The sequence below is a fragment of the Melanerpes formicivorus genome, unplaced genomic scaffold, assembly GCF_026170545.1.
Source record: "Melanerpes formicivorus ecotype bairdi unplaced genomic scaffold, bMelFor1.0.p_v2 SCAF_79, whole genome shotgun sequence".
Taxonomy (NCBI): domain Eukaryota; kingdom Metazoa; phylum Chordata; class Aves; order Piciformes; family Picidae; genus Melanerpes; species Melanerpes formicivorus.
Window position 1 is genome coordinate 616,192 of NW_027142431.1, and position 24,441 is coordinate 640,632.

Below are 24,441 nucleotides of genomic sequence, written 5' to 3' on the forward strand. Positions count from 1 at the left end.
GAAAGGAAATGCCCTCTGTGGCAGCTCCACTAGTGCATTCAGTTTTCTCCACAGAAAATGTTCTGCTGGGAGGGGAACAAATTCACACAATGCTGTTATGGTGTGGCATTGTGGGCTTGTGCGTGACACTTGGAGTCCTGTGTCCAGTCCTGGGCTCCTCAGTTTAGGAAAGATGTTGAGATGCTGGAAGGTGTCCAGAGAAGGGCAACAAAGCTGGGGAGGGGTCTGGAGCACAGCCCTGTGAGGAGAGGCTGAGGGAGCTGGGGTTGCTTAGCCTGGAGAAGAGGAGGCTCAGGGGAGACCTTCTTGCTGTCTACAACTCCCTGAAGGGAGGTTGTAGCCAGGTGGGGTTGGTCTCTTCTCCCAGGCACCCAGCACCAGAACAAGAGGACACAGTCTCAAGCTGTGCCATGGAAGGTTTAGGCTTGATCTTAGAAAGAAGTTCTTCCCAGCAAGAGAGATTGGCCATTGGAATGTGCTGCCCAGGGAGGTGGTGGAGTCACCATCCCTGGAGGTGTTTAAGAAGAGCCTGGATGAGGCACTTGGTGCCAGGGTCTGGATGATTACTTAGGGTTGGGTGATCAGTTGGACCTGGTGATCGAGGAGGTCTCTTCCAACCTGGCTGATTCTGTGATTCTGCAGTGTGGGAGACCTCCACCCTCTGGGACGGAGGCACTTAGCAGAGGGCTCATGGATTGCAGAACAATAGGAACCCACAGGAGATGCTTTGAGGACACAGTCTCAAGCTGTGCCAGGGGAGGTTTAGGCTGGATGTTAGGGAGAAATTCTTCCCAGAAAGAGAGATTGGCCATTGGAATGTGCTGCCCAGGGAGGTGGTGGAGTCACCATCCCTAGAAGTGTTTAGGAAGAGGCTGGATGAGGCACTTGGTGCCATGGTTTGGTTGATCAGATGGTGTTGGGTGATAGATTGGACTTGATGATCTCAAAGGCCTTTTCCAACCAGGTTAATTCTATTCTATACCACGGTTGCATTTCCTTCAGTCTTGCAGCACAGACAGGCATCACAGAGAGGACTGAAATACAGTTCCTAGAGCTTGCTACTGCCACAGACCTCCTTTGCAGAATGGAGTCTTGGTGATCTGCTTATTATAGCCTCCTTAGATCATGTTACAGCCCTTCAAAATCTATTGATTTAATCATGGTTTAGAGATAAACAAAAATCCAGTTTCTTCCATGCTGACAATAAACCATACTGTCTGTTGGGGGAAAAACATGCCTCCAGAGCGCTTATACCTAGACTTGGGCCAAAGTGCCTGCAGGTGTGGTCTTTACAGGCAATCTCAGTGTTTTGCTGGGAGTTTGTGTGCAGACAAGCCTCCAGAGGAGGTGTGAGTCCAGTGCAACCATCTGACTTGCAGGACTGGTGGCTGAGGCAAGGACCTGTAAAGAGGCATCCTGGAGAAAGAGACAAGTGAGCTTTTTTGAACTTCTGCTGCTGAGAATATGCCATGGAATATTTTTACTTCAGAAGCAGCTTCTGCTTGGAGAGTGTGGCAGAGTTCAAGCTAATCATTCACTGTTTGGAGTGAACTCTTTCTCCCATCCTTAGGTGTTTGGATTGCCCAGCTCACGTTGAATGCCTTTCCTTACTACAGCCAAGATGAAAGGTGAAATGGATTTTGGCAGATCCCCTCCCACCAGATCTAAAGGAGACTAATACCCCTGGTTACAAACCCAGAAATGATGAACTTCACACACATCTAATTTCTCATTCTGATTACGAGGCAAACATGAGCATGCTGGAAAGCATCTTCTGTCTGCAATGATTTGTTGTGCATCCATTGCTGTTTGGAGCAGCAGAGAAGCCATTGTAATGTAAAAATGTCAGCCCTCAAGTTGATTTTGTAGTTGCAGTTTACCTATTCTATAAAAGTTGATGCTGAAGAGCTGTAAAACTCTCAAACATCTCTGCTGCAGAAGGGCTGAATTCCATGCAGCCCTTCCTAGCTATGCAGATGTGCATGTGTCGTGTATGTCATTTGGCCCCATCCCTAGAAATAGTCAAGGTGAGGCTGGACAGGGCTCTGGGCAGCCTGATCTAGTTGGGGAGGCCCCTGCTGACTGCAGAAGGGGTTGGATTGGATGACTTTTGGAGGTCACTTATAGCCCAGACCATTCTATGACTCTATGATTCTATGACTCTGATTCTGTGACTCCTCTATGATTCTATGATTCTATGACTCTATGATTCTATGACTCCATGATTCTATGATTCTATGTTTCTGTGACTCTATGACTCTATGTTTCTATGATTCTATGATTCTATGGCTCTATGATTCTATGATTCTATGATTCTGTGATTCTATGACTATGATTCTATGACTCTATGACTCTGTGATTCTATGATTCTATGACTATGATTCTATGACTCCATGATTCTATGACTCTGACTCAATGATTCTATGATTCTGTGATTCTATGACTATGATTCTATGACTCTATGACTCTGACTCTATGATTCTATGACTCTATGATTCTATGATTCTGTGACTCCATGATTCTATGATTCTATGACTCTATCACTCTATGATTCTATGACTCTGATTCTATGACTCTATGACTCTATGACTCTATGATTCTATGACTCTACGATTCTATGATTCTATGACTCTATGATTCTATGTTTCTATGATTCTATGATTCTATGACTCTGACTATGATTCTATGATTCTAGGACTCTGTGACTCTATGATTCTATAATTCTATGACTCTATGACTCTATGATTCTATGACTCTGTGATTCTATGATTCTATGACTCTATGGCTCTATGACTATGATTCTATGTTTCTATGATTCTATGATTCTATGATTCTATGATTCTATGACTCTATGATTCCATGACTCTATGACTCTATGATTCTATGACACTATGATTCTGTTTCTATGATTCTATGACTCTGATTCTATGACTCTATGACTCTATGTTTCTGTGTTTCTATGTTTCTATGATTCTATGACTCTATGACTCTATGATTCTATGATTCTATGTTTCTGTGACTCTGATTCTATGATTCTATGAATCTGTGACTCTATGACTCTATTACTATGGTTCTATAATTCTATGATTCTATGGCTATGATTCCATGACTCTGTGACTCTATGACTCTGTGATTCTTTGAGTCTGTTATATATTGTGTGCTGCATTGTCTAGCACCGTTTGTGTACCTCAGGACTTTGATTCACTGTGTGATTTCCTGAGCCTGTAACAACCCCCAAAGGAGTGCCATTTTGTGGGCAGCAAAGGATCTGATTGCAGCTCAACACCTCCAATGTGCCAGCTAGATCTGTTGCACCACTATGCATGGCACATTCAGAAGAACTCTTACTCTGCTGTGGAAATTCTCCTGTGTTTAGCTTTGGCAAGTGTTTCCCACGTGCCTTTGAGCGGCAGTCCACCTCTAGATGTTGACCTTTGCCACCTGGGGATGTCAGCTTTGTTCTACAAAAGAATTGTGCAATGGTGTGAGGGAATCTCAGGAATGTTTTTAAAAGGTTTACAAACCAACTTGGAAAGTTCCTTGGGAAACAGCCCTTAGAAACAAAGGGGTCCAGGAGGGCTGGACCTGCTTCAAGAAAGAACTCTTGAGGGCACAGGAGCAGCTGTCCCAGCGTGCCGGCAGATGAGCCGGCGAGGGAGACAGCCGCACGGGATGGGCAAGGAGCTGCTAAAGGAATTCAGGGGGAAAAGAGGGCTTACACCTGGGGAAAAAGGGGAGATATCCCAGGAAGAGTTTAAGGATGCTACTAGGTCATGCAGGAAAAAATTTAGAGGCAAAAGCCCATTTGGAACTTTGGTCTCTGCTGTGAAGGAGAATAAAGATGTTTCTATAAATATATTGATGGCAAAGGAAGAGGCAAGGAGAACCTCCACTCTTCATTGGGTGCAGAGGGGAAGGTAGTAGCACAAGATGAGGAAAAGGCAGAGGTACTTAATACCTTTTTTGTCTCAATCTTCAATAGTGGGACAGGTTGTCTTCAGGACAAGAGGCCTCCTGAGCTGGCAGATGGAGCCAGGGAGAAGCATAGACCCCCTGTAATCCAGGAGGAAGTGGTAGGGGACCTGCTGAGACACTTGCATCCTCACAAGTCCGTGGGATCCATCCTAGGGTGCTGAGAGAGCTGGCAGATGAGCTGCCAAGCCTCTCTCCATCATTTACAACCAGTTCTGGCTCACTGGAGAGGTCCCAGATGACTGGAAGCTGCCAATATGATGCCCATCCACAAGAAGGGCCAGAAGGAGGAACCTGGAAACTCCAGGCCTGTCAGCCTGACCTCAGTGCCAGGAAAGATCATGGAACAGGTCATCTTGGGGGCAATCACACAGCACACCTGCAGGATGGCCAAGGGATCAGGCCCAGCCAGCATGGATGTAGGAGGGGCAGGTTCTGCCTGACCAACCTGATCTCCTTCTATGCCCAGGTGACTGCCTGGTGGATGTGGGGCAGGCTCTGGATGTAGTCTGCCTGGACTGCAGCAAGGCCTTTGACGATGTCCCCCACAGCAAACTCCTGGCCAAGCTGTCAGCCCCTGGCTTGGACAGCAGCACTCTGAGCTGGGTTAGGAACTGGCTGGAGGCTGAGCCCAGAGAGTGGTGGTGAATGGTGCCACAGCCAGCTGGCAGCCAGGCACCAGTGGTGTGCCCCAGGGATCAGTGCTGGGCCTCATCCTGTTCAATGTCTTCATTGATGATCTGGATGAGGGCATTGAGTCCATCATCAGTAAATTTGCAGATGACACCAAGCTGGGGACAGGAGTTGATCTGCAGGAGGGTAGAGAGGCTCTGCAGAGGGACCTCAACAGGATGAACAGGTGGGCAGAAACCAGTGGGATGAGATTTAACATGGCTAAGTTCAGGGTTCTACACTTTGGCCTCAACAACCCCATGCAGCACTACAGGCTGAGGACAGAGTGGCTGGAGAGCAGCCAGGCAGAGAGGGACCTGGGGGTGCTGGTAGATAGTAGGCTGAACACGAGCCAGCAGTGTGCCCAGGGGGCCAGGACAGCCAAGGGCATACTGGCCTGCATCAGGAACAGTGTGGCCAGCAGGAGCAGGGAAGTCATTGTGCCCTGTGCTCAGCACTGGTTAGACCACATCTTGAGTCCTGTGTCCAGTTCTGGGATCCTCAGTTCAAGAGAGTTTTTCAGGTACTGGAACATGTCCAGAGAAGGACAATGAGGCTGGGGAGGGATCTGGAGCACAGCCCTGTGAGGAGAGGCTGAGGGAGCTGGGGTTGCTTAGCCTGGAGAAGAGGAGGCTCAGGGGAGACCTCATTGCTGTCTACAACTCCCTGAAGGGAGGTTGTAGCCAGGAAGGGGTTGGTCTCTTCTCCCAGGCAACCAGCACCAGAAAAAGAGGACACAGTCTCAAGCTGTGCCAGGGGAAGTTCAGGCTGGATATTAGGAAGAAGTTCTTCCCAGAAAGACAGATTGGCCATTGGAATGTGCTGCCCAGGGAGGTGGTGGAGTCACCATCACTGGAGATCCTCAAGAAAAGCCTGGTTTGGTTGATTGGATAGGGCTGGGTAATAGACTGGGCTGGATGATCTTGGAGGTTTCTTCTAACCTGTCTATAGACAGCACAGAAAAATCCAACTTTTATTCAGTGCCATACTTTTTTGGCAAATCACTCTGCTTGCTGAAATGTTGTGGGTTTTTTTAAATGCTATTGCTACACATAACCCAGAGAGAATTGTAAGCAGGTTCATAGAATCACTTAATGACTCAGAGTAGAAGGGACATCAGAGATCATCTGCTCCTACCTCCCTGCCATGGGCAGCAACACCTCTCAACATTGGTTGCCTGAGCCCTCATCCAGCCTGGCCTTAAACACCCCCAGGGAGGAGGCAGCCACAACCTCCCTGGGCAGCCTGTCCCAGAGTCTCACCACCCTCATACTGAAGAACTTCTTCCTTCTAACCCTGCTCTCCCTCAGCTTCAAACCATTCCCCCTTGTCCTGTCTCTAGACACCCCCAGGAAAAGTCTCTCTGCAGCCTTCCTGTAGGATCCCTTCAGGTACTGGAAGGCAGCTCTGAGGTCCCCCCCAGAGTCTTCTCTTCTCCAGGCTGAACAACCCCAGTCCCTCAGCCTGTCCTGATAGCAGAGGTCCTCCAGCCCTTGGATCACCTTTGTGGCCTCCTCTGGACTCACTCCAGCAGCTCTGTGTCCTTATACTGGGAGCCCCAGAACTGGGCACAGTATTCAAGATGGGGTCTCACAAGTTCTTTAGGTTCTATACACTGTCAGGTTTAGCTTGTTCATTTTATGCACGTGATCATGTGTCCCGTATGATCAGGCTAACAGTTCTTCCAGTACTCCTTATAATGAGACAGATCTCCTGGCTTTTGTGGATTTTCCACACAGCAGCTTGTGTGGAAACTGTTTGAACCCAGGCCAGTCTCCATGTAAAGCCTAAGAACCTCCTGGGTTCCTCAGACAGGCAGATGCAAGAGTGCTGCTTTATTCTTATGGCTTTCACCATTGCTGTTCATACTTGCCGCGGCCTGAATGCAGGATCTGTGTTTCCTTGTACTCAGCTACAGCCCAGATAAGCATCAGAAGAGATTAAACATAACCATGCAAAGGATGTAACCTCTTGTTATGCTGCAGTAGGCTTGTTTTGCCACCAGCTACTGCAGGATAACCGCTGCCATCAAACTCAGATCTTGGCAGGTAAAAAGGCTTCCAGATGAACTTCATCATTTCCATAACGTGGAGCATTTGAAGCTCCAGCCACGTGAAACAGCATTAGATGCAACCAAACAGAACTAAACCACTGAACAATTAAACCCCGATCCCTAGGAAGGTGCTGATGTGCTCTGCAGTTCCCTACGCTGCTGCTGGAGATAGGCGAGGGCCACGTCCAGCGCCGGGGAGCGACGCACGTTCCTCTCTGTTTATGTCACTAGGAAAGGAGCTGCCATCTGCCCTTAGCAATTCTCTCCCTCCTCTCTGCTCTTTGTAAGATGAGCCCAGCTTCGGTGTCAGGCTAAGATTTACGGCCAGCGACCTGCTTCCAGTTGTTTTCTGGTTGCCAGGAGTTTGTTTGGCTTCCCTTTCCTCTCCGCCGTTGGCTGGTGCCACCCTGGGACTCAGGCTTGTCAGAGTTGTTTTATACATCGTTAGCTCGGCGGCGCGGGGGACCATTATTTTCCCATAGAACAGCAATTCTTTCTGCATGTAAATCTTGGCTCTGGAGACAGAGGCTTTTGCAAATTTCCTTGAAAGCCGGGCGCTGAGGGGTTCATTTCTCGCTGCCTCGCGCCTCTCGCCATCATTTATGCTCCTGCGCCTCCCAGCCTCCGACGCCGGCTGCTTTGTAATCTCAGTGCCCTTCTCCAGGAGTCTTGTTTACTTGTTTTAATGCAATTTCAAGTTCATTTCCTTTAATGATCAAAGCTCGGTTTCGTGGTTTAGCCCTGAAAAGGAATGACACCGGAGCCCTCACTTCATTACCGAGAGGAACTAGGGCAGAGGCCAGCTGGGCGGCAGCCAGCGCCTGACTCTGGCATTCGTAGGCTGGGAAGATCCAAGGTGAAACATAACCAAACACACTCGAAAACCAGAGGCTGTAAATAGACTAAAACAAATAAACACAGTCAGAGAAAAATGAGGCCTGCAAGAGCTGGTCTCTTTCCAAAAGCTCTTCCTATTTGGTGTGGTTTGGGTTTTTTTTTCACAGAGACATCATTTCATTTGTATGATACTGCAGGTTCTAGCTCTCAGCACTGCTCTTTCCACAGCCCACCACGTGCTCAGTTCTGTGCCCCCTTCCTTCTTGTGACGTGCTTTGTGGAAAGACTGTGCTCCCTTGATGTTAGGGTTGGGGAGTTTGGCTGGTAGGATCAGAACACAGGAATTCTCTGAGGGGATTTGGGGTGCCTCAGTGGGCAGCAGTTGCCCTTCATGCACCAGTGGGCTCGTTTTCAGAGCCTGGGAGCTGCTCAGTCACTGACACCTGTTACAGTCTGTGGTAGTTTTAGGCTATGCCTCTAAAATTCTTCACAGATCTTGAACAGAAAGGTAGTAAAATGTAAGTAAATCACTGTTGGGTGTAAGAGGGAAAACAAAGATAACTCCAAACAATCCCACTGGAGAGAGATCTACCATAAGATTGGTAGATAAGATTCTTCTCTCCTCTCCTCTCCTCTCCTCTCCTCTCCTCTCCTCTCCTCTCCTCTCCTCTCCTCTCCTCTCCTCTCCTCTCCTCTCCTCTCCTCTCCTCTCCTCTCCTCTCCTCTCCTCTCCTCTCCAAACCTCTCCTCTCCAAACCTCTCCTCTCCAAACCTCTCCTCTCCAAACCTCTCCTCTCCAAACCTCTCCTCTCCAAACCTCTCCAAACCTCTCCAAACCTCTCCTCTCCAAACCTCTCCTCTCCTCTCCAAACCTCTCCTCTCCAAACCTCTCCTCTCCAAACCTCTCCTCTCCTCTCCAAACCTCTCCTCTCCAAACCTCTCCTCTCCTCTCCAAACCTCTCCTCTCCAAACCTCTCCTCTCCAAACCTCTCCAAACCTCTCCTTTCCAAACCTCTCCTTTCCAAACCTCTCCTCTCCAAACCTCTCGTCTCCTCTCTGAACCTCTCCTCTCTGAACCTCTCCTCTCCAAATCTCTCTTCTCCAAACCTCTCCTCTCTTCTTTGCTCTGGAGAGATACTAACTTGCTTCTGCTTGACCGTGGCTGCATTGTTTTGGTATTAATCTCTGCTCCTTTCTCCCTTCCTTTGTACAGAGGGGTCAGGGGTAGTCAGGGAAGCAGAAGCTGGTAGGTTCCTGTGCTGTTAATTGTGAACACCTGTCAATATTGTAAATGCTGGATATTCTGTACATCTTCACTGCATTCCATTGCAGAGTGTAGTTTTGCCTGTAAATACAGCTTCCATTTGCTTCCAGCTGAGCTGGTCTGGCAAAGTTAATGTGTGTGTGTGTGGGGAATTTCAACCCACCACCCAGCCCAGAGCATTCAGCCCTGCCCCTGGACTTCTCCCACATGAGGGTTTGATTTGCAGCCACCCCTCCACAGCCCAAACTCTGCAGCACTTAGGTGGGCACACACAGAGGCTAACATTCGGTAGCACAGAGCTCTACTAACCAAGCTGCCAGCCTGACTCAAAGCATTTTCCATTCCATTTTTATCTTTATGTCCTCTGACTTGTCCACTGGATCATTTTTCTTTTTCCTGGTGAGCTCTGTCCATTTCACAGTATCACAGAATCACCAAGGTTGGAAGAGACCTCAAAGATCATCAAGTCCAACCTGTCTCCACAGACCTCATGACTAAACCATGGCACCAAGTGCCACATCCAATCCCCTCTTGAACACCTCCAGGGATGGTGACTCCACCACCTCCCTGGGCAGCACATTCCAATGGTGAATGACTCTCTCTGTGAAGAACTTTCTCCTCACCTCCAGCCTAAACCTCCCCTGGCGCAGCTTGAGACTGTGTCCTCTTGTTCTGGTGCTGCTTGCCTGGGAGAAGAGACCAACTCCCTCCTGGCTACAACCTCCCTTCAGGTAGCTGTAGAGGGCAATGAGGTCTCCCCTGAGCCTCCTCTTCTCCAGGCTAAACAATCCCAGCTCCCTCAGCCTCTCCTCTCCTCAGCCTCTCCATTTGCAGCAGTCTGGAAGGACCTCAGTGATTCCTTTGCCTTCCATTATTTACAGTTTTATTTTTAATTGAAGCATGATATTTTGTATTTCTTTCTTTCTTTCTTTTTCACCCTCCCTGCACTGCAGCAGCATCAATCAAGCACTGTGTGTGTCCCACCCAGATAATGGAGAGTGGTTCTCCCTGTTATTAATCCATGTTCCTAGTGAAGTTCCAATAGTGCTTGCTTAATTTAACCACTGCACAAATTACCTCTCAGGGGAGGCTGCAGACTTATGGAAGCCTATCTCCACTGTGCCTAATTTTCTCCTGTCGTGGCTTCTTGTTAGTCATTGATACTTGTGCAAGGTGTCCATCAAATATTAGAGGAAGTTCAATAGAGAAGAGACCTGCTGGAGAGAGTCCAAGGGAGAGCTATGAGGATGATTAGGGGACTTGAGCATCTCCCCTGTGAAGAGAGGCTGAGAGCCCTGGGGCTGTTGAGTCTGGAGAAGAGAAGGCTGAGAGGGATGTGATCAATGTCTATAAATATCTGAGGGCTGGGGAGCAAGTGGAGAGGGCCAAGCTCTTTTGGGTGGTGCACAGCAATAAGCCAAGGAACAACAGGTACAAGCTTGGAAATAGAAGATTTCAGCTCAACATGAGGAGAAACTTCTTTACAGTGAGGGTGCCAAAGCCCTGGAGCAGGCTGCCCAGAGAGATTGTGGAGTCTCCTTCTCTGGACACATTTAAAACCCACCTGGTTGCATTCCTGTGTGTATTACTGTAGGACATCCTGCTCTGGCAGGGAGGTTGGATCTGATGACCTCTGGAAGTCCCTTCCAGCCCCTAATGTTCTGTGATACTGTGATACCATTTTACCTTCACCCACAAAAACCTGCAGTCACCCAAAATCCATGCCAGCAATACTGTACTTCTGGCCAAAAATGTCTTCTGGTGTTTTAACTCTTGCAGGGGTCACTGTAGTGTAGAACTATGCTGGCAACCCTTCCAAGTGTACACCAGCCCTGAAAGGATAGAGAAATCACAAGAGAGAATCAAAATTCTGACTGGTGGAGACCAAGATCACAGAATCACAGAATGGTAGAGGTTGGGAGGGCCCTCTGGAGATCACTGAGACCAACCCCCCTGCCAATGCAAGATCACCCAGGGCAGGTCACACAGGAACACATCCAGATGGGTTTTGAAAGACTCCAGAGAAGGAGACTCCACAACCTCTCTGGGCAGCCTGCTCCAGGGCTCCAGCACCCTCACCATGAAGATGTTGCTCCTCATGGTGAGGTAGAATTCCCTGTGTTCCAGTTTGTGTCTACTGACCTGTGTCCTATCACAGGACACCTGTAAAAAGAGACTGGCCTCTTCCTCTTGACATCCACCCCTCAGATATTTTTAAACATTAATGAATTCTCATCTTTCTTCAGGCTGAACAGCCCCAGGTGTCTCAGCCTTTCCTCATCAGACAGAGGTTCCAGTCCCTTCAACATCCTTGTAACACTAGTCTGATAGTGACTGATGGCTCAGCCCTTCATCATCAGGCTAATGCATGGTAAGACCTAGAGCAACACTTCCACAAGCACTTCAGAGAAGTTTAGGCTTTTCAGTCTCCATAAGGGTGGCCTTAGGCTGAGATTTTGAAGGGGACAGCGAGTCCTTCAGTGAAATTCTTTAGGGGGGAACACACCTCACAGCCATTGGGTTCCTGCTGTGATTTTTTGTGATAGTGACAGGTCTCAGACCACAGCTCCACTAAGGGAAAGGCTGCAAGAAAGGAGCCAGAGCAAAAGTGGAAACCAGAATCATTCACAATTATCATCTAGGAAGAGATGCAGCACATCAGAAAGGTAGAAATGCTTTGAAAGCCAACTGCACACTGCAGCCATTTATACTTAGTAGTGGCTTGTAACTATTGCCCTGTGGATCACAGAATCACAAAATATATTTGCTTGGAAGAGACCTTCAAAATCATCCAGTTCAACCTTCAACCCAGCACTGAAGGGTCAACCATGTCCCTAAGCACCAGGTCTACCTCCAGGGGTGGTGACTCCAGCACTGCCCTGAGCAGACTATTCCAATGGCTGAGAAGCCTTTCAGTGAAGAAGTATTTCCTGATATCCAGCCTAAACCTCCCCTGGTGCAGCTTGGAACTATTTCCTCTGCTCCTGTCTCTTGCCACCAAGGAGCAGAGGCTTCCCCCTCCTTGCTCCAACCTCCCTTCAGGGAGCTGCAGAGAGCAATGAGGTCTCCCTTCAGCCTCCTCTGCTCCAGACTGAACATTCCCAGCTCCCTCAGCCCCTCCTCAGAGCCCCAAGTGCCCTTCTCCAGCCTCCTTGCCCTTCTCTGGGCACTCTCCAGCCCCTCAATATCCTTCCTGGGGTGAGAAGCCCAGAACTGAACACAACACTCCAGGTGTGGCCTCCCCAGTGCTGAGCACAGGGGGATTGTCACCTCCTGTCCCTGTTGCCCACTCTGTTTCTGATCCAAGCCAGGATGCCTTGACTTTCTTGGCCACCTGGGCACTGCTGGCTCATGTTCAGTGACTGCCAACCTACACTCCCAGGTCCCTCTCCAAGCTGCAGCTTTCCAACTACACATCCCCAGGCCTGTAGCTCCCCATGGGGTTGTTGTGACCCAGATGCAGGATCTGGCCCTTGGCCTTGTTGAAGCTCATACAGTTAGCCTTGGCCCATGGGTCTAACCTGCCCAGATCCTGCTGTAAAGCCTCCCTACCCTCCAGCAGATCAACACAGCCACCCAGCTTGAGTGTCACCTGCACACTTCCTGAGGGTGCACTCAACCCCCTCATCCAGGTCAGTGATAAAGATATGAAAGAGGACAGGCTGCAGTACTGAACCCAGGGGATCACCACTAGTGGCTGGAGGTCAGCCAGATTCAGCTCCATTCACCACCACTGTTTTAGCCCAGCCACCAGCCAGCTTGTTGGGTTTGGTTTTAGGGTTTGTTTGTGTGTGTGTGTAAAATACATGCTTTTATGCAAAACATCCTTCTGTGTAAAAGGCTAGCAAATAATTAACATAAACCCAGTTAGTTGTTACTATGGCCTGGAGCCAAAGGCTGTTGGAGCTGACTTACCATAAAGGCTTCTCTGCACTTGCACTGTTCCCACCCTTGCTCTGGTGCCAGGGCAGCTTCAGCTGCATGAAGCACTGCAGCAGCTCTGGCTGGAGCAGGCAGGGGCATTTTTACTGCCACGTGGCCTCATTGGGTTGTGCAGCCATGTGTGCACTCATCTTCTGCTTTACAGCTCTGCCTTCCAAGTGCCTTTAATATGCATGCCAACAGTCGGCATATAAAACCCATTTCCAGAGAGTGATTTGGAGGGAGAGGAAAGACAGGTTTCAAGCCTTGTTATTATGCTGCTGTGATGGGCTTTTAAAGGGAAACATTTCTCCTAGCATGTTATAAATATCTCATTGTGCCCTGACAATCACAGCCTGGGAGGCTAGCGCAGCCACGCTCGAGAAAGGCGACGCGACCGTACGGGGAGATCTCACACACTCTTTTGTTTTCCTGGTGGGAGAGCTGCAAGGAGGAAAATCTGCTGATGTCTAGACATTTCCATGTCCCTTTTATTATTTATTTCTTAGATAAACCAAAATTGCTTGTTGTTTACCTTAGAAGCCAAAGCTTTGTTTACAGCTCTCTGCGCTGTGAAGCGTATGGGAACACAGGCAGCCCCTGCCTGGGAAGGCTGCTTTCTCACTGAGCTACTCCAAGGCTGCAACTGACAGGACAAGGAATGGTTTGAAGCTGAGAGAGAGGGGGTTTAGACTGAGCTTAGGATGAAGTTCTTCAGTAGGAGGGTGGTGTGACTCTGGAACAGGCTGCCCAGGAAGGTTGTGGCTGCCTCCTCCCTTGGAGTGTTCCAGGCCAGGCTGCATGAAGCCTTGAGCAGCTGAGTGTAGTTGAGAGATGTCCCTGCCCATGGCAGGGAGGTTGGAGTAGATGATCTCTGAGGTCTCTTCCAACCTAAGCCATTCTAAGGTCCTTTCCAGTCTAAGCCATTCTACATGTCTATGATCACAAGGGGGGACCCAGATTCAGGTTTGGGTGACTAACCCAACACATGCACACATCTCAGGAGACTCAGCCATTTGAAAACAGAAGCCTGAATTCCTAGAAGTCATCAAGGAGTTAAACAATAACCCCTATCAGGTAGCCTGTTTATGACCATATGGCTGTTTCCACTGCTGTTCTCCATAAAGTCCTGCCAGCACTTTCATTTTAAACACTGGGGGGTTTTGTCATGAGTTTATATAACACAGCTGTAAATATTTTGTTAGGCTAAAAGTTGGCACTCAAAGTCACAAGAGAGAAACTAGGGGGAAAATAAACAAGCCCAAAACACCCCCCCTGGCTACACTCCTTTTGAATGACATACAAATGAAATGGCTGGGAGTCTTGTATGGGATAGGTTTGTTCAACTCTGGAAAAGCTTAGGGGTTACCAAGTGGAGAACATAGAAAACCATCTCAGCAGAAGTCCTCCACAACGCCCTGGAATAGGCCAGGGGCTGAGTCTGTGTGTTGAAGGGCTCAGTAAACAAAATACCAAGATAGTAATGCTGAAGGAACATAATTAGTCACCACATTCCTGACTTCTGTCCTCTGGCATTTCCACTGTAAACATGGATCCTCTCCATCGAGCATGGAGAGAGCTGCAGACGCAACCGTGTGTCCTTGTATGAGTAACACAGATCAAGGGTCTGACCACTGAGGGTTGAGGTCATGCAAGACAGCTAAGCATTCTAACAGACAGCTAGCCTCTCTTTTTTTCCCAGCCAGCCTAGTTTGTTGCCACCATAGTGAGCTCAGTCACTCTGCTGAAGCCTCTGAATAGATAATAAATAGGGTTTGTGGGGATAGGATGAGAGGCAATGGTTTGAAACTGGAGCGGGGCAGAGTTGGGTTGGACATCAGGAGGAAGTTCTGCACAGTGAGAGTGGTGAACAGGCTGTCCAGGGATGTGGTTGAGGCCCCATTCCTGGAGACATTCAGGATCAGACTGGATGTGGCCCTGAGTTGCCTGCTCTAGTTGGAGGTGTCCCTGCTCAGTGCAGGGGGGTTGGACAAGATGAGCTTGAGGGTTCCTTCCCTTCCAACCCATTGCAATCTGTGAATGTGTGGCCAGTGCAAGTGAAATCCCTGGAGCAAAGACCTTCTTCTAAACACTTCAGCAGCTGCACAGAAAAAGTCCCCTGATGGGTCTCCTAAAAGTCCCCTTGGACTGGCCCATCTGGGCAGGTCAATACATCCACTGATACAAAACCCACACCACTTACATTAAACCAGGATGGAGAAGAGCTCTCTAAAACCACCGAAAGGAGGTCCAGCACTGGGGGATTAACAATGGGCACTTCAGGCAGGTAGCTCATGGGTATGACAGGATTGCTACTCAATTACCTTTGGCTTGTTTTGGATCTAGGTGCCCCATATCCAGTGTAAATATTGACATTTCAGCCAGGAACTCCTTAGACGTGCTGATAACCTGCTCCAACCTGCACCAGTTTGGCTCTTTGAAAGGAGCTTTCAGCAGCCCTAGGAGAGAAAAAAAATCAGAGAAACAATTTGATGTCTCTGTGATGAAGGTTTGTTTTCTGTCCCTACATCTGAAAAATCCTCATCATTACACCTAACCTCACAGAACAGCTGTGAAACTTAATGAGTGGGTTCGGGCTCCCCAGTTCAAGAGGGACAGGGATCTACTTGAGAGTCCAAGGGAGGGCTACCAGGATGCTGAAGGGACTGCAGCACTGCCTGGTGAGGAGAGGCTGAGAGAGGAGAAGGCTGAGAGGGGATTTAATCAATGTCTATCAATATCTGAGATCTGGGGGTCAAGAGGGAGGGGACAGGCTCTGCTCAGTTGCACCCTGGGATAGGACAAGGTGATATCCACTCCAGCGCAGGAGGTTCCACCTCAACATGAGGAGGAACTTCTTCACTGTGAGGGTCACAGAGCCCTGGAACAGGCTGCCCAGAGAGGTTGTGGAGTCTCCTGCTCTAGAGCCTTTCAAGGCCTGTCTGGATGTGTTCCTGTGTGACCTGTGCTGGATTCTATGCTCCTGCTGTGGCAGGGGGATTGGACTTGATGGTCTCTGGAGGTCCCTTCCAACCCCTAACATCCTGTGAGCCTGTGATCCTGTATGCAAAGCCCGTTGGGATGTACACAGTGGAGACTTTTGCCCTGGCAAGGGAAAGGTCAAGGTGGCCCAGCAGCTGTGGTGAGTCAGTGATGTTACCTAACACCCAGCAGAGCTGTGCTGCGTGGCACAGTGGCTACACACACACTGCCACTGCCTTATCTCCTGTTTACCAGGCAGAGGGAACTGGTTCAGCTAAAATAAGAACAGGAACAAACCTGTGTCCAATCACACCTCAACCCTAACCTCCACTAGTGCTCTGGCACTCCCTGTCCTGGGTGAAATGAGCTCCCAGAGGATTTTATTGGGTTGGTTTTCTTCATTGTTTTGGTTTGGGATGGGTTTTAATTTCTTTCTTTTCCTTTCCCTGAAATGTTAATTCTTTAATGGAACAAAATGAGGGAGGATGAAAATAACCCAGAAAAACATAGGTGTGTGGCAGTGTTACAACCAAAGTTTCCATGCAGAATTGCAGCAGTAAATGTCAGGGACCAGAATACAGAACAGAATTAACCAGGTTGGAAAAGACCTCAGAGATCATCAAGTCCAACCTATCACCCAACACCATCTGATCAACTAAACCATGGCTCCAAGTGCCTCAGCCAGGCTCTTCTTAAACACCTCCAGGGATGGTGACTCCACCACCTCCCTGGGCAGCACATTCCAATGGCCAATCTCTCTTTCTGGGAAGAACTTCCTCCTAACATCCAGCCTAAACCTCCCCTGGCACAGCTTGAGACTGTGTCCTCTTGTTCTGGTGCTGGTTGCCTGGCTGTACAGAAAGAAGAATGAGGCCAAATGTTCCAAGCATAGCACCAGGGTTCAGCAGATGTTGGTTCTCCCCTTACCCTGCAGCATGTCACCTCTGCTCACACGTGGTATGAGTGCAAGTGCACCTTGTCACCTCTGGAGGATGCTCCAAGTTCCTTAGTGCCAGGTAAGTGGGCAGTCATCAGAGAGATGCTTATGAAGGGCACAGCTCCAGACATCCTCAGACTTCCTGTGCTGAGGGCTTCATGTGTTGCTTTGACCACTGAAGATTCACAGGTTGCATTGGGTTGAAAGGGACCCCCAAAGGTCACTTGTTCAACATCAGCAGGGTCACCTCCAACTAGAGTAGGCTGCACAGGGCCACATCCAGTCTGACTTTGAATGTCTCCAGGGACAGGGCCTCAACCACATCCCTGGGCAGCCTGTTCCAGTGTTTCACCACTCTCACTGTGCAGAACTTCCTCCTGGTGTCCAACCTAACTCTGCCCTGCTCCAGTTTCAAACCATTGCCCCTCATAGTTTCTTCCTAGCTTGCACTAGAGATGACACACCATCCCTTCTCTGACTTTTTCTCTTTTCTTTCCCTTTCCCATGCACAGCCACCCTTTGGTCTGTAATCACTCCTGAGAAAGCTCTTTGACAGAGTGATGCCTTCCACTCATGGTGCTCTGCAGCCACACTCCCCCTTCAGCTGTGCCATTGCCCCTGCTGCAGTGACAACCACCCAGCTGGAGCAGGAATATGATCCATGGTTTAAGTAATCCTTTAGAACTGGGATGAGAAGGGGAGAGAGGGAGGTAGAGGCATGGTTATTTTTAACCTGTATTGATTCCCTCACCCACTTCACCCTCCGACCTCATAGACACTTGCACTGGTGGAGCAGGCAGCAGCAATATGCTGATGGCTGGAGAGTGTGTGCTGCTAAACATCCCTTGCCAGCAAGGCAGGGGTGGCACAAGCATTTGCTCTGCCCTGCCTGGCCCATGGCATGCCAGCCAGTGCCCTCTGCTGCTAGCACCTCACCTAAAAGGGAGGATGGAGCAAGGAGGGCCCAGCCTCTCTCTGCTCCTTGGTGGCAAGAGACAGGACCAGAAGAAATGATTCCAAGCTGCACCAGGGGAGGTTCAGGCTGGATGTTAGGAAATATTTCTTCACTGAAAAGGGTCTCAGACATTGGAATGTTCTGCCCAGGGCAGTGCTGGAGTCACCATCCCTGGGGGTGTTCAAGCAGTGTGCAGACCTGGAGCTTAGGGTGCATGGTTTCGTGCTGACCCTGCAGTGCTGGGTTGAGGGTTGGACTGAATGAGCTTGGAGGTTTCTTCCAACCAAATATGTTGTGTGATTGTGTGATTGTGTGACTGTGGATTGTGTGATTCTGGGATTGTGTGATTCTGTGACTGTGGATTGTGTGATTCTGTGGCTCTGTGATTCTGTGACTGTGGATTGTGTGATTCTGTGACTGTGGATTGTGTGGCTTGCCAAGCCTCTCTCCATCATTTTCAACCAGTCCTGGCTCACTGGAGAGGTCCCAGATGACTGAAAGCTGCCAATGTGATGCCCATCCACAAGGGCCAGAAGCAGGAGCCTGCAAACTCCAGGCCTGTCAGCCTGACCTCAGTGTCAGGCAAGGTTATAGAACAGATCATCTTGGGGGCAATCACTGCACACCTGAAGGATGGCCAAGGGATCAGGCCCAGCCAGCATGGATTCAGGAAGGGAAGGTCCTGCCTAACCAACCTGATCTCCTTCCATGCCCAGGTGACTGCCTGGTGGATGTGGGGCAGGCTGTGGGTGTAGTCTGCCTGGACTGCAGCAAGGCCTTTAACACCATCCCCCACAGCAAACTGCTGGCCAAGCTGTCAGCCCCTGGCTTGGACAGCAGCACTCTGAGCTGGGTTAGGAACTGGCTGGAGGCTGAGCCCAGAGAGTGGTGGTGAATGGTGCCACAGCCAGCTGGCAGCCAGGCACCAGTGGTGTGCCCCAGGGATCAGTGCTGGGCCTCATCCTGTTCAATATCTTTATTGATGATCTGGATGAGGGCATTGAGTCCATCATCAGTAAATTTGCATCTGACATCAAGCTGGGGGTAGGAGTTGATCTGTTAGAGGGTAGAAGAGCTCTGCAGAGGGACCTTGCCAGGCTGGACAGACAGGCAGAGTCCAACAGGATGGCATTGAACAAGTCCAAGTGCCGAGTGCTGCACTTTGGTCACAACAACCCCATGCAGAGCTACAGGCTGGGGTCAGAGAGGCTGGAGAGCAGCCAGGAAGAAAGGGACCTGGGGGTACTGATGGACAGCAGCTGAACAGGAGCCAGCAGTGTGTCCAGGTGGCCAAGAAGGCCAATGGCATCCTGGCCTGCATCAGGAACAGTGTGGCCAGCAGGAGCAGGGAAGTCATTCTGCCCTGTACTCAGCACTGGTTAGGCCACACCTTGAGTCCTGTGCCCTGTTCTGGGCCCCTCGGTTTAAGAAGGACATTGAGACACTTGAAGGTGTCCAGAGAAGGGCAACAAGGCTGGGGAGGGGTCTGGAGCACAGCCCTGTGAGGAGAGGCTGAGGGAGCTGGGGTTGCTTAACCTGGAGAAGAGGAGGCTCAGGGGAGACCTTCTTGCTCTCTCCAACTCCCTGAAGGGAGGTTGCAGCCAGGTGGGGGTTGGTCTCTTCTCTCAGGCAACCAGCACCAGAACAAGAGGACACAGTCTCAAGCTGTGCCAGGGGAAGATTAGGCTGGAGGTGAGGAGAAAATTCTTCCCAGAAAGAGTAATTTGCCATTGGGATGTGCTGCCCAGGGAGGTGGTGGAGTCACCATCCCTGGAGGGGTTCAAGAGGGGATTGGATGTGGCACTTGGAGCCATGGTTTATTTAGTCAGGAGGTGTTGGGTGACAGCTTGGACTTGATGATCTCTGAGCTCTTTTCCAACCTTACTGATTCTATGATTCTGTGATTCTGTGACTGTGTATTGTGTGATTGTGAGTTCAAGGCAGCCAGAAGCAGGAGGGGAAAGCTTTTACTCCCACAGCAAACCAGGGGTGTATGAGCTCTATGTGACATTGGTTTAGCTGAGCTGTGTTGGCCAGTTACTCAGATGAGGATCTGCTTGGCTCTGCTGACTGCTCTTATGACTTGCTGGAACACGTTCAGAGAAGGGCAACAAAGCTGGGGAGGGGTCTGGAGCACAGCCCTGTGAGGAGAGGCTGAGGGAGCTGGGGTTGCTTAGCCTGGAGAAGAGGAGGCTCAGGGGAGACCTTCTTGCTCTCTACAACTCCATGAAGGGAGGTTGTAGCCAGGTGGGGGTTGGTCTCTTCTCCCAGGCACCCAGCGCCAGAACAAGAGGACACAGTCTCAGGCTGCACCAGGGGAGGTTTAGGCTGGAGGTTAGGAAGAAGTTCTTCCCAGACAGAGAGAGTGATTGCCTATTGGAATGGGCTGCCCGGGGAGGTGGTGGAGTCACCATCACTGGAGGTGCTCAGGAGGAGACTTGACAGGGTGCTTGGTGCCATGGGTTAGTTGTTTAGGTGGTGTTGGGTGATAGGTCGGACACGATGATCTTGAAGGTCTCTTCCAACCTGGTCTGGTCTATTCTATTCTATTCTATTCTATTCTATTCTATTCTATTCTATTCTATTCTATTCTATTCTATTTTCTTGAGTTTCATGGTGTCAGGTGATGTTGGTAGGGGCCAGCTGCTGGAGTCTCCGCTTTCTTTCTTCCTTTCTGAAAGTAAGTTTGTGGCAGGCAAGCGAGGGAAGCCTGGCATCCCGACACAGAGGCTGGAGCATCTGAAGGCACATAAACCAAGCTGCAAATGGACACATTTGGTAGAAATCTCGTTATTTTTTTGAGGTTTGATTCATGACAGGCTGAACCCTCAGGCCTGGCAGTGTGCATGCAACATAAAAGAGCTATAAACATTAAGGAAGTAAAAATGCACAAAGCTCCTCCATCAGCAGCCAGCTGCAGCCAGGCTATGGCTCATTGGGATTTATTGCAGCATCCTCCAGCAGAGCAAGTGGTGAAGTGCTGCCATTACTTCTGATTACAAATGGGCTGGGTAAGAGCAGCAGTGCTACCCACACCCCTGTTGCAGAGTGGGCTGCACAGTACCACTCCTACTCCATTAACCAACACTTCACTCTTCAGCTTTAAAAACAGTGCTCTCAGGAAGAGGAGCAAACACATTCTAGTCTGACACCTGGAAGGAAACATGGGCAGGAAGTCACAGTATCACAGTATCAGCAAGGTTGGAAGAGACCTCAAAGATCATCAAGTCCAACCTGTCACCACAGACCTCATGACTAGACCATGGCACCAAGTGCCACATCCAATCCCCTCTTGAACACCTCCAGGGATGGGGACTCCACCACCTCCCTGGGCAGCACATCACTGTAACTGGCACAGCTAATAATGGGTTATGATGGTACCCTCCTGGAAGCCAGGGGGGAATTGTCCAGCACACTAGACTGGAATTAGTCTGATTTCTCAAACAGCTGAGATTAAAAAGCAAACCCAAAGCAGGTGAGCTTTTGGTCCCCATGTTGCTCCTCTGTGCCATTTTTGGTGGAAGAAAAGGGGCAGAAAGTTGCCTTCATGATTTGTGCAAAAGTGCCCCTCATACATGGAGCCAGAGACATCCCTTCCATCCCTGCACAGCCTCTCCCCACCCGCCAAGGGCAAGAAGAGGCTGGAGCAACCTGCCCTTTGATGACTTTTATCTCATGTAATAGTCCCTCCAGGCCTTTGGCAACTCAGAGATTAGAGGGCTCACCTGGACACAGAAGCTGCACTATTTTTACTTACAGCATGGCTTTGATTTCCAGCCCCAGAGCCAGTTCAAGATGTGGTTTCACAGGTTCCTAGCTCTCAGTTCCCATCCCTCTGCCAGAGGTCTGTCCCTCCCAGCAGAGCTGGTGGCCCTCTCTGTAGGTGCTCATCTCACAGAATCACAAAGGTTGGAAGAGACCTCACAGATCATCAGGTCCAACCTGTCACCCAACACCTCCTGACAACTCAACCATGGCTCCAAGTGCCACATCCAATCCCCTCTTGAACACCTCCAGGGATGGTGACTCCACCACCTCCCTGGGCAGCACATTCCAATGGCCAATTAGTCTTGCTGGGAAGAACTTTCTCCTCACCTCCAGCCTAAACCTCCCCTGGCACAGCTTGAGACTGTGTCCTCTTGTTCTGGTGCTGGGTGCCTGGGAGAAGAGACCAGCCCCCACCTGGCTACAACCTCCCTTCAGGGAGTTGTAGAGAGCAAGAAGGTCTCCCCTGAGCCTCCTCTTCTCCAGGCTAAGCAACCCCAGCTCCCTCAGCCTCTCCTCACAGGGCTGTGCTCCAGACCCCTCCCCAGCTTTGTTGCCCTTCTCTGGACACCTTCCAGCAACTCAGCCTCCTTTCTAAACTGAGGAGCCCAGAACTGGACACAGGACTCAAGGTGTGGCCTAACCAGTGCTGAGCACAGGGCACAATGACCTCCCTGCTTCTGCTGGCCACACTGTTCCTGATGCAGGCCAGGATGCCATTGGCCTTCCTGGCCACCTGGGCACACTGCAGGCTCATGTTCAGCCTACCATCGACCAGCACCCCCAGGTCCCTCTCTGCCTGGCTGCTCTGACCCCAGCCTGTAGCACTGCATGTAATAAACATAAAAGTAAGTTTTGTAAATTGACTTTCTCTCTTTTTTTTTTACTTCCTTGCTCTGGCAGATACTTTGCTGGCTTTACTGACCTTGAATGAGTTCTTCTTGTGGTTAAGTAACTAAAAGCAGCTCTGCTCTCTCTCTTGTCCCATGTACAGGCGGATAGGGAAGGGAGCAGGGAAGGGGGGAAGCTATTAGTAGCCCCCTGCTCTGTCCAGGGGGGTTCTTGTGCTGTTTATCAATGGTAAACACCTGCAAATATTGTACATTCTGTACATATTCATTGCATTTTGTATCTTAGAGTGCAGTTTTGCTTTGTAAATGCAGCCTCATTTGCTTCCACTGAGCTGGTCTGGCAGTTTTATGGTGGGGGGAATTTCAACCCACCACACTGTCTCAGCTCAAGTTGTACAATGAGAGGCTTCTTTACTGGCAGGGAGTTGGCTGTTCCCATACTATTCCCTGAGACAGAAGCTCTGGGGCACTGCTAGATGAGAAAATATAGATGGGTTGGTTTGGGTGGTTTTTTTTTTCCTGAGGAGCCAGTGACAATCACCAGAGGAAGTATTCCAGAGCCCTTCACTACAGCAAACTGTGTGGGCAAAGCAGAACAAGCAAAGCTTACATCATGCCCAGCAACCACCCAACAGCTCTGTGAAGGTAATTACCAAGCATGATGTAAACAGCTGGGCAGGGGTATGGGTAAACACTGCCAGAGCAGAGTGCTGAGCGTGTTATCCCAGAGAGCAGGGCAGCAGCATTTCAAGGCACAGCAATTCAGCAGCTCTCACCATTATTCCTGCATTTCTGTGCTGTTTTGGGAAGCTGTGAGCATCAAAGCCCAGGGATGCACACACACACACAGGTCCACCAGCTCTAGTAGGGAGGTATGAATCTCCAGCAAGCAGATGATAACAAATAGCAGGCAGCCCACGAAACGATGTCTTAAAGCCAGCTCTGGGATTGTGAATCAAAGCTGTGATTTAAGTTACTTTGATTCAGCCCCTGTGCAGAGACTAGACACTGCAAATCAAAGTGGAGCTTGGTACCTTTTTCAAGGAGGTAGCTCCATGGCCTAAATGAAAAGAGCTGGTAGCTCCCTCAGAAGCGTGGGTCCATATCTCAGCTGAGATCTGAGGAGCAGCTCTCTCCTCTTTTCAGAGCTGGCTACACAGAGGAGTCTGCTTTGAAGTGTGGTGTCACAAGATAATTGCTCCATGCAAACAGTGTGCAGGGGCAGCCTCCACATGAACACACAGCTTTTGCTTCCCAAGTCGTTGTTTCTGCTGGGAGAAAGGGAGAAAAGCTGCTTCAGGCCACACGGTGAGCTGGGACCCCACAGTGCCCAGAGGAGCTGCGGGGCCGTGGGCTGGCTCCCCGTGGCTCACGGTGGGGCAGGTGACAAGAGGGTAGCCAGAAGTCACTGATTTCCACCCAGATGTGCAGATCATCAGCTACCTGTGATTCACCTTTTGGGTGGTGTCCCTGTTCAAGTTCCCAACAAATCCCTACAAACAAACCAGCTCTCCCCACGGTAACCGGGCGTAGGTGGCGATCTGCACGGGGAGGTTTGGCACGTCACTGCTGGACAGCTGTGCAAGTTTCCCAACCAGCCACAGCTCTCCCATGCAATTGTGGCTTCTTCTTCTTCACCTGCATCAGTGCAGAAGAATGAGGATGCAGAGGAGGAGCAGAAGCAGCTGGGAAGGTGCCTTCTTGGAAGAACTGCTTTTCAACTCTGTTCCCACCTCATCGTGCATTTCTGTCCCCTCTGGGAGAGGAGTATGTTGAGGGCCACCACTGGCCCACAGGACCTGACTGAGGTGAGGAAAGGCACCTTCCACAGGCATTTCACTTGAGAGCCACTGCATTAGGCTGCCAACTCAAAAGCAGCCAGCCATCACCATCCAGAAAGGTGCTGTCAGTGCAGCATGTGAAAGTCTCCAGATCCCAGGGATCAGTGCAGGGCCCCATCCTGTTCAAAATCTTTATTGATGATATGGACAAGGGGATTGAGTCCAGCATCAGTAAATTTGCAGAAAACACCAAGCTGGGGGCAGGAGTTGATCTGTTAGAGGGCAGAAGGGCTCTGCAGAGGGACCTCAACAGGCTGGACAGATGGGCAGAGTCCAAGGGCAGGAGATTGAACACATCCAAGTGCCAGGTTCTGCACATTGGCCACAGCAACCCCATGCAGTGCTACAGGCTGGGGTCAGAGTGGCTGGAGAGCAGCCAGGCAGAGAGGGA